This window comes from Lygodium microphyllum, chromosome 15 (assembly GCF_053477565.2).
Source record: "Lygodium microphyllum isolate KBCC chromosome 15, Lygodium_microphyllum_v1.1.10, whole genome shotgun sequence".
NCBI classification, from domain to species: Eukaryota; Viridiplantae; Streptophyta; class Polypodiopsida; order Schizaeales; family Lygodiaceae; genus Lygodium; species Lygodium microphyllum.
This window is the reverse complement of record NC_141149.1, coordinates 151,005,710-151,015,782: the sequence shown is the minus strand read 5'-3', so window position 1 is coordinate 151,015,782 and position 10,073 is coordinate 151,005,710. Positions and strand designations below refer to the sequence as shown.

Below are 10,073 nucleotides of genomic sequence, written 5' to 3'. Positions count from 1 at the left end.
ATGTCTCATCCAATCCTAGGCCTTCTCTTTCTTTCCCCCAATCTCTTCCCCTTTATCTTCTCTTTATGTTTTCTCTCCTTCCCCCATTACCCATTCCAATCAATAGTCACAACTTAAGCACCATTTTAGAAGCACTAAATAACTCCTTACATAGGCAACTTTTAGGAGTCTTCACTGGCATGAATCCATTCTGAAGAAACAAAAGCAAATAAACCAGATTTTTGGATAATATTCAATTGAAGCAATCAATAGTAATCCTTGGAAAATAAGGGAACATATTGGATAGGTTGGGGCTAACAAGGTTGACGTGCCATTCAGATTATTGCAAAACACACACCACAAACACAAAATATGCTTGCAAAAGAGACAACAAGACATAGATAAGATTGTCACCAAGTCATTGCTCATACATAATATCACAAACCACCCCCCTAGGAAAAACCACATCCTAGGAAAAATTCAACATGACCTACATACATGTGTGATTGAAAGCTTAATGATATGCATACAATCCAACACCCTTATCCTTGTATCAAGTAGTAGAAACAAAAGAAATTTCATATCGTACCCCTAACAACACAATCGTGACCATCAAAAAACCAAATATCAATTAGACCATAACACCTTGACATCACGGGAACATGATAGCAAAGACTCATTGAAAGATGGTGTCACCCACAGTCCCCCATTGTGCATTCATGAATTAGGTGATAAATGTGTAGTGCTCCCGAGGGAGTTTAAAGAAAGACTAATTAACAATGGAAATGAACAGGAAATCAAAATATTCTAAGCTACACATAACAAGAAATGAACCAAACTGAGAAACCAACATGGCCATGCCATGGAACATCTTCTATTACCATAGCACAATGTAGCCATGAGCTACAAACCAAGTACAAGAAGTTGAAAAGACAAGAAGGGAATAATTGTAATAGTGCCAAAGAATGATGCTACATTAGCACTTCTTGCCTTTTTATACTAATCCCTAAAGTCCTCTTTTCTCTTGGCTCAAGTATTTACAAGGTTTATACTTGGAATAGGCTTCAACTCTCATGTTGATAATTTGCTTCATTACAAATCATCCCCTCCTAGAGATGTTTTGTCCTCAAAATTTAAGATAATGAGGTAAAAGGCAAGTTGTTAATGAAGCAAATTATGTTGATGAAGATCCATAAGCATGTGGAAGCACTTTGTGTGAAGAAACATCACAATGAACCTGCAACAGTGAATTGAGTGCTTGCTGTCCAAACAGGGTTGCATCAGTAGAATTGCCATAACTTTTGATTGGAGTGTCCAAATTCAGTGTTTCAGGTGCAGAGATGAAATACACAATGTGAGGCATCATCCCATTCCATCAAGACCACTTTTTGATGTCATTAAGGTAATTTAATTCATTAATAATAGTATTTTAAAATAGTAAGTTGTCCCTGCACAAACTATCATCATTCATCTTGTAAAAGCCATGGAAAAGCATCCAAATAAGAAGAGGGTTTCCAAGTGGACTCTTCCATAGGTAGCCCCTTCCATTTGATAAAAAATTTAGTGAGAGTTTGATTCTTAAGAACATTTTCACGCTTCCCAATAATCTTCTCATGCTCATAGACAATCAGCCCGTCTTCATCAAGTGGTGGAAGCTCTTCAATAACTTGTACATCCTGCCCAATATACTTCTTCAATTGTAATACATGAAAAACATCATGTATGTGAGTAGTTGAAGGCAATGGAGCTTATATGCAAGCTCTCCAATCTTTTTCAACACCAAATATGGGCCATAAAATTTGTGAGCCAACTTGTTATTTCCACCCTTAAGGGATGCATAATGAGACTTGGACACCTTCAAGAAGACCCAATCTCCAACATTAAACTCCATGTGCCTCCTTCTATCATCAGCATAGGACTTCATGACATCTTGTTCCTTTCGTATATTTTCTTTACATTGCTTCATAATCATCTCCATTCTTTCTATCTCATCCTTCGCTAGTGGATTCACATCTTCATGAAACATGGCTGAAGGAATTTGAACCTTGTATCCATAGAGTGCTTCAAAAGGAGCCATCCCAATGCTCATATGATATGTGTTATTGTAGCAAAATTCAGCAAGGTGCAGCCAATTATCCCAAGATGATTGCATGTCATGAGAATAATGTCTTGAGTATACTTCCACCCATCGATTAACTCTTTCGGTTTGACCATCGGTTTGAGGGTGGTAAGCAGTACTTGGGGCAAGAGAAGTGCCCATGTAGATAAACAAACCCTTCCAAAAATTTTCCATGAATCTAGTGTCTCTATCCTACACTATCCTGAAGGGCATACCATGTAGTTTGATCACTCCTCCCATGAATTTGTCGACTACTTGCTTTGCTAAAAATTGTGTCTTGGTTGGAATAAAATGGCCTGATTTGGTAAGTCTATCCACCACAACAAAAATGTTATTCCAACAGTGCCTTGTGGTAGGGAGAGCTGTAATGAAGTCCATTAAAATGTTAGTCCATTTTCCTTGTGGGATGGGCAAGGGCTGAAGGAGACCGGCTGGTAATAAAGATGATTCTTTATTTTGTTGATTCCAAGCAATGAGAGACATACTCCTTCACATCCCTCCATAGGCCTTTCCAATAGAAACTCTTGTGCACTTTGTCAAAAGTCTTAAAGAGATCAAGATGACCAACCAAGGGCGAAGAATGCATTTCTTGAAGGACTTTCAACCTAAAGTTGCTTTGAGGAATCAAATAAACCTTTCCCTTGTACCATAAAAGTCCATTATGCCATTTGAAATTTGGATATTCTTCATTTACCCCTTGCTATAATTTTTACATTATTGTGGAAGCATGCTCCTCCATCATATATTCCTCTTGTATGTCATTTATCCAATCTTTATATATAGTGGAGATGGTAGATACATTACATGCCCACATCCTAGAGAGCACGTCTATCACTACATTGTCTTTTCTAGCCATGTATGCTATCTCAAAATCATATGATTGAAGAGTTGCCAACCATCTTCTTTGCTTAGAAGACAAGTTAGGCTGAGAGAGGAAGTAGTTCAACACCCTATGGTCACTTTTCACTTTAAAGTGACTTTCATAGAGGTAATGTCGCCATTTTTTTACTGCATGTAGTATAGCTAGCATCTCTTTCCCATATACATGTATTTGCCTCTCCTTTTCATCAAATTTTCTACTCACGTTTGCAATGACACCATGTTCTTGGGCTAAAACAACCCCCAATCCTCTCTCACTAGCATCCACATAGATCACAAAGGCCTTAGAAAAGTTGGGACAAACCAATGTAGGTATTGAAATGAGGAGTTGCTTCAGCTCATTGAAGCTTTTGCCAGCTATTTCATCCCAAAAGAAAGCTTCTTCATTTAACCTATTGGTCAATGGTGTAGCCACATGAGCATAATTCTTGATAAATCTTCGATAGAAAGAAGACAATTTAAGAAAACCCCTCAAATGAAGTAGTATTTGTTGGAGTAGGCCAATTTTTCACACATTGGACCTTTTTTGGGTCAACCTTGATGCCATTTTCTCTAATAATATGTCCCAAGTATTCTACTTCTTTGGCCATGGATGTACATTTGGTTGCTTTAACAAATAACTTGTGACTCCTCAATATGTCAAAAATGTCTCTAACATGTTGTAACTGGTCTTCTTTGTCTTTACTATATATCAATATGTCGTCAAAGAATACCAAAATTGTCTTGAACAAAAGTGGCTAAAGTATTTTGTTCATTAAAGCTTGGAATGTGGCTGGAGCATTTGAAAGACCAAAGGGCATAACAATGAAATGATACAATCCCCTCTCGGTTCTAAATGCAGTCTTGTATTCATCCCCCTCCTTCATGAGTATTTGGTGGCATCCTGATCACAAATCGATCTTTGAAAAGACCTTGGCATCCTTCAATTTGTCCAAAAGATCATCAATCCTTGGTATTGGATATCTATTTTTGATAGAGGCCTTGTTCAAGTCCTGGTAATCTATGCACACCTTCATCTTGACTAAGAGAATGGGAGAAGCAAAGGGAGATTGACTTGGTTGTATAAGACCGTTTCAAGTAGCTCCTTTATTTGGCACTCAATTTCTTTTCTTTCCACCTTTGAAAGGTGATATGGTGGCTTATTGATAGGCTTGGTATTTGGAAGCAAGTCGATGGGATGATCCACTTCATGCTTAGGAGGAAGAGAGGAAGGTGGTTGAAATAAATCATCATACTCTTCTAACACTTTACAAAGACAAGGATCCATACCTTTTGAAGAAGTAGAGGGCTGATTTGAAGAGGGATGATCCTCATCAATCTTTGACAAGAGAAGGGCAAACATACATGCCTTTGTATTGATCTCTCTCTTAATCTTCTTGGAGATTATCACCTCTAGCTTCTTCTTCTCAATCCCTTGAAGAGTAACTTGCGGTCCATGCCATTGAAATTTCATTCAAAGCCTATTCAAATCCATGGTAAACCTACCAATACTTTTTAGTCAATTTGCAGCCAAGTATAATGTCAATGGGATCCATCTCCAAGGCAATAAGACTCATTCAAGTGGTACAAGATGACGATAAAGTGATGGGAACATTAGAACAAATATGATTATTACTCTCATAAGCTCCATTTGTCACTTGGATTCTTAGTGATGAAGGATTTTCTTGAGTGTACAACTTCAACCCATCAAGAGACTGTGTATTAATGAAGCTATGTGTACTCCCAGTGTCAATAAGAATATGAGTAATTATTCCATTAATGTAGCCTTTAAGGAGTAATGTATTGTCCCCTTTGGAACCATTACATGCATCACGGGAGATAGAACAAAGCTTCAACAAATCCAAATAAGGATCATCATTGTAGTAACCACCCGGGTCAAATGAAAAACCATCCATAGGGTCATAAAATTCTTCATGGAAATCATCATCATGGTTATGCATCTCCTCAAGAGTAGGTAAACACTAAAGCTGAGATAGATTGCTTTCATTTGCCTCAACATCTAATTCCTCTTCAAAGATCATTCTCACTTTGACATTCTTGGCTTTGCCTTTTTTCTTTTGGTCGGGAGACCATTTCTCTCTACATTTGAAGCATAGACCTTCCACATACAAGTCCTTCAGTTTGTCATTAGACACATGCTTTCCTTGCACCATAGGAGCTGAGTTTTTGCCACCTATTTCAGTCCTCTTTCCCTCTGATCTATTTTCAACATTAAATTTGAAATTACTACCTTGTTTTGATCCATAAACAGAAGGAAATGTAGGAATTTTGCTGTAAGTATTTGTTGGCTTCCCTCCTTGCTGAAATTCAGTCTTTGTTTGCCCATAATTTGCAGTTGTTCTAGTGGACTAGTTTGGCTAAAAATGTTGCCATGTTCTTTGCTAAAAACCCTTATATTTTTTACCATACCTTTCAACCAATTATATAGCAGCTTGTAAAGAGGATGGTTTCATATCTCCCACTTCCGAAGATAGAGAAGATTCAAGCCCAAATATATACTTATTTAGCTTGGCATTTTCAGATACTCCATCCACATGATGGAGAGGTTAAGGAATTGGTTAACTAATCGATAATCCCCTTTGCTCAAAAGCATACCACTTCTTCTCTAACTTCTCTTTTTCAATAAGATACATGAAAACTTCGATCATTGCCCTCTTTAATGCATCGCATGTCAAGAATTCATTACCAATCCTTAACATATACCGCCACCAAGTGTATGCATATCCCTCCAAATGTAAGGCTGCAAATTTAATATTGGCATTCTCCGGTCTAGGATATAAAGAGAAATACATCTCAAGCTTGCCAAACCATTCTTCTAATTCATTAGGGGATGGATTTTGTTATTTTCTCCTTGTATTCCCGCTCATATTGATGAGATTGGCCATTATTGTGTTGCTGTCCATTAAAGTTTGGACCAAAAGAATTTTGCTTTTGAACATCGTTACTCCATGTTTCATGAGCATATGGTTGTTGCTGTCCATGAATATGTACAAACCCATTTGGCTAATTAAATTGCCCTTGTGGCATAAATAAAGAGTTACCAACAACATGAGGCTGTCCATAGACTTGATGTCCGTACATTGGAGAGTGTATATTTGTTGTGGCATTCATTGTTGGTTGCTGTCCACTTATTTGATGAGGCCAAAATTGATTTGAATGAGGACCTTGTTTAGAAGGCTGATTATTTACATGATTATTGTTGACTTGATGTTGCTGTCCAAAAGAATTTGGAGCTGAATTTACATGGCCATGTCCATTGTAATGGTGCTGCCCATGAAAATTATTACCTCCACTTGCTTGACCATGATAAGACCTTTGTTCTTCAACTTTCTCTTCATGTGTAGATTTAGGGATAGTAGATTGTTGTCCATAAAAAGACTTGTAAAACGGATGGCATCCATGTGTGTCATCATCAATCCTTGAGTTAGCATGAATCTTATCTTCCAAATCCTGTTCATGAGGGCTAGTGTAGGTCTTGGGTTGATTTAGGGGCTGAATTTGAGGCTGAAAATGAGAGGGTTGAGCACTTGATTTAGGGGCTGAAAATGAGAGGGTTGAGCACTTGATGGCTCTCCAACTTCATAGTGTCCAACAACCTTGGGAGTTATGGTCTTTGGCTACTCTTGAACAATGGGAGGACTTGGAGCATTTGGAATAGCTGTAGGTAATATCCTCTCACTCAAGAGAGCCACAAGCTTGTCAATGCCCGACTTCATGTCCTTTATGTCATTGGAGAGTTATTGAAAACTGTTAGAATCAGTAGAGACATGAGTAGTGCCAACCCCATTCACTTGTTTGTTTACTGTAGCATGTTGAAAGCAACCCTCCCATGAGCATAATCAACCACAAGACCGAGGAAACAACACACAAAATCTATGTGTATGGCTCTACCATTAATCTCAAAACTAAAAAGAAACCATAAATCTCTCTTTTAATAATTAAAAAATTCATCATCATCATCTTCTTCATCCATAGCTTCAACCATTATGCACAAAAGAAAGAGCAAAAGGGAGAAGAGGACTTCTTGCACAAAAGACAAAGGAGAGAGAAGAGAGAAATTTTGGCACCATCCAAAAGGAGAATGTGTGCATCTTGGAAGAAAAGAGAGAAAGAGGCACATAATCAGCTGTGCACTCCACCCCACCTTTTCCCCAAAAGACACACAACCCTTCATATTTTTATTATTTCTTTGATTTTTTGATACGTTTGTATTCGTAAGGCTTTAGCCTTTACATTTCAATTCTTTCTAACCTTTTTCAAATGCATGCACATTCACTTTTGTGTATACTATTTATTTATGATGGATGTGGCCCCCTCATATCTCTATCTCTTTTTGGTGCTTTTGCAACAACTTAATATTAATCTCTTAAAAAAGATTAAAAATATGATGCATGCTTGGATTCTTTTGTGCCTTGTTTTTATGCTTCTTTTGGGTGTCATCATATTCCTCCCACACTGAAACGTGAAGCGCCCTTGGGAACCTTGTCACAGAAGAACCATTTTCTAACATAAATAACTTCCAAAATTGTTAGTAAAACAACTTCAATCACAAGGACACTGAAAAACTTGCATAGTCTCTGAAAGATAGGGTTTAGTATTCCACAAGGAATCACAAGAACAACTCCATTCCAATAAAGGAAGAAAGATGATTTTATCATATTCTCTTGAATTGAAATTTTGTCTCATCATTTGAAGGCTAAGGGAAGCCATCAATGAGATAAGGAAGATCATGGGAATCAGCTCTTATTCAAGGTTCTCGAAATAGTAAAGACTATTGTTAAAGTGACTCTTTCCCTTTTCTCCTCCTTTGAGAGCATACTAATCTCAAATGGATGAGGGAAAAATACCCTTTTTTCTTTCCATTGTCATGGATGGGGGAAGATTATGTATATGTTGCATGAACATTTTGGAGAGCACGTTATGTTTTCTCAAGAAAGGAATCTGATTAAGGGTATGAAAGGAAAGTGCATTGGCACCAAAGATGGCTTGTTAAATGGGAAGGGAATAAGAAGAAGATGGACATATAATTAATGTTGATGGTATAGGGGAGATAAGATTGATTATGAGGGCATGTGCAAGAAGGCATCAGGAGTGCAATAACAAGATAGGAATACTACTATTATGGAATTGAAAGGGCCTAGAAGGATGGAGGGAAAATGACATGCTCAAGGGCATTCACTAGAGGAATATGTGGAAAGATTTAAACCAACCATAGAAAAAGGTTGGTAAAAATGAAATTTTAAATTTAATGTTTATATTACTATTTTCATTTAAAAAATGAAATTAAGGTTTTTGAGGATAAGAAAATGAAGAGGAGCCAATTAAGATGCTAGGCAAAGGGGAAACGACACGACCTACGAGGATCTTGCATGTTTTAAAGGATGTCACATGTGTAAGGTAGAGGAGATGTAGAGGAAGCGGCACACAATGGGCTGACAGGCCATGGAGGATTAGGGTTTCTCCTTGTCTAGCATCTTCTTTTCCCTTTCTTCTACTGTGTTTGAGATCCTAGCTATGGCCACATGGGGGGGCAAGACTTTGTGTGTATACAATGTTTCTCTCTCTAATTCATTCATTTGTTCAAAGCTTGGAATCAGCCTATTAATGATAAGCCTCACCTTTAGGTTTATCATATCCGTACTCCTATACAAGCAGCACTTTGCTTGAAGAGCGTTGCAAATCTTCAAGATCCTTACGTAGAAGATGATATTCGAGAGCTCATCACGGTGCCAATACCAAGAGCCTCTCTCTCTCTCTCTCTCTCTCTCTCTCTCTCTCTCTCTCTCTCTCTCTCTCTCTCTCTCTCTCTCTCTCTCTCTCTCTCTCTCTCTCTCTCTCTCTCTCACATTCGTGCTCTGTCTGTGTGTCCATCTGAGCCAAGGCAATGCACCACACGAGGCCCAGAAGTGCAGACAAGCGAGGTTGCCATCTTTGAGACCTGTGTCGAGCTCCGCTTTGCTTCTCAAATCCTTCGCCATCTATCCCTCTCTCTCTCTCTCTCTCTCAGGCAGAACTGCTTGGAGAGAGTAAAAAGCTCCCATGGATATGGAGGAGGCCATGTGACTAATGGAGAAGAGGAGAAGGTTGTGGACAATGAAGTCAAAAACTTCATGTAGTAAACTATTTTCATGCAGATGCCTCTGGAGTCCTTTTGCTAAGAAATTTGTGAAAAATCTCAGCCTAACATTCTGAAACCAAGAATCCAACACAAGGGTATCTCCCTGTTAAAGTTTCAGGGATGTAAGTGAAGCATCCACACCCTCTACAATCGCAAGTATCTCCTTGAAAGAACTGTGTTGCACTTTCTTGTTTGATTAACCCTTCCCCCCAGCCTCTTCTACCAATAATGTGACATGTTTGATAACCTTGAATTCCTTTGTGTTAAAATGGTTCTTACCAGAAATCTCATAGCTTGCATCTTCATATACACTGTCATAGTGAACATCCATGATATTTCTAGCTTCAAAAAGCACAGCAATTGCTTCCCCAGCAGACAATCTAACAGCTTGCTCTTGATTTTCAAGCAATGATGACAAGATTGACAGGCACTCTAGCATGTGATGGATTACTATACCACTTGAAGGAATAGTAGTTAGAAGGAATGACTAGGCTGACAATGCTGCAACTCTCACTTCTACAGAAGGCTTGTTCAACCCCAAAGTCTGATCTGAGTGGTGGTTTCCCTTATGTCTACATACACTCCAAAGAACATCCATGAATTTATCATCTTCATCATCTTCATCCATAGCTTTAACCATTATGCACAAAAGAAAGAGCAAAAGGGAGAAGATGACTTCTTGCACAAAAGACAAAGGAGAGAGAAGAGAGAAATTTTGGCACCATCCAAAAGGAGAATGTGTGTATCTTGAAAGAAAAGAGAGAAAGACGCACATAATCAGTTGTGCACTCCACCCCACCTTTTCCCCAAAAGACACACAACCCTTCATATTTTTATTATTTATTTGATTTTTTGATACATTTTTATTCGTAAGGCTTTAGCCTTTACATTTCAATTCTTTCTAACCTTTTGCAAATGCATGCACATTCACTTTTGTGTATACTATTTATTTATGATGGATGTGGATGTGGATGTGGC

The 10,073-nt window shown here is 38.2% G+C and overlaps 1 pseudogene; it reads right to left on the bottom strand.

Annotated features, from left to right (window-relative positions):
- Window positions 1-6,594: 6,594 nt before the first annotated feature.
- On the bottom strand, window positions 6,595-9,723 carry LOC148025223 (uncharacterized; annotated as a pseudogene).
- Between the last annotated feature and the right edge of the window lie 350 nt (window positions 9,724-10,073).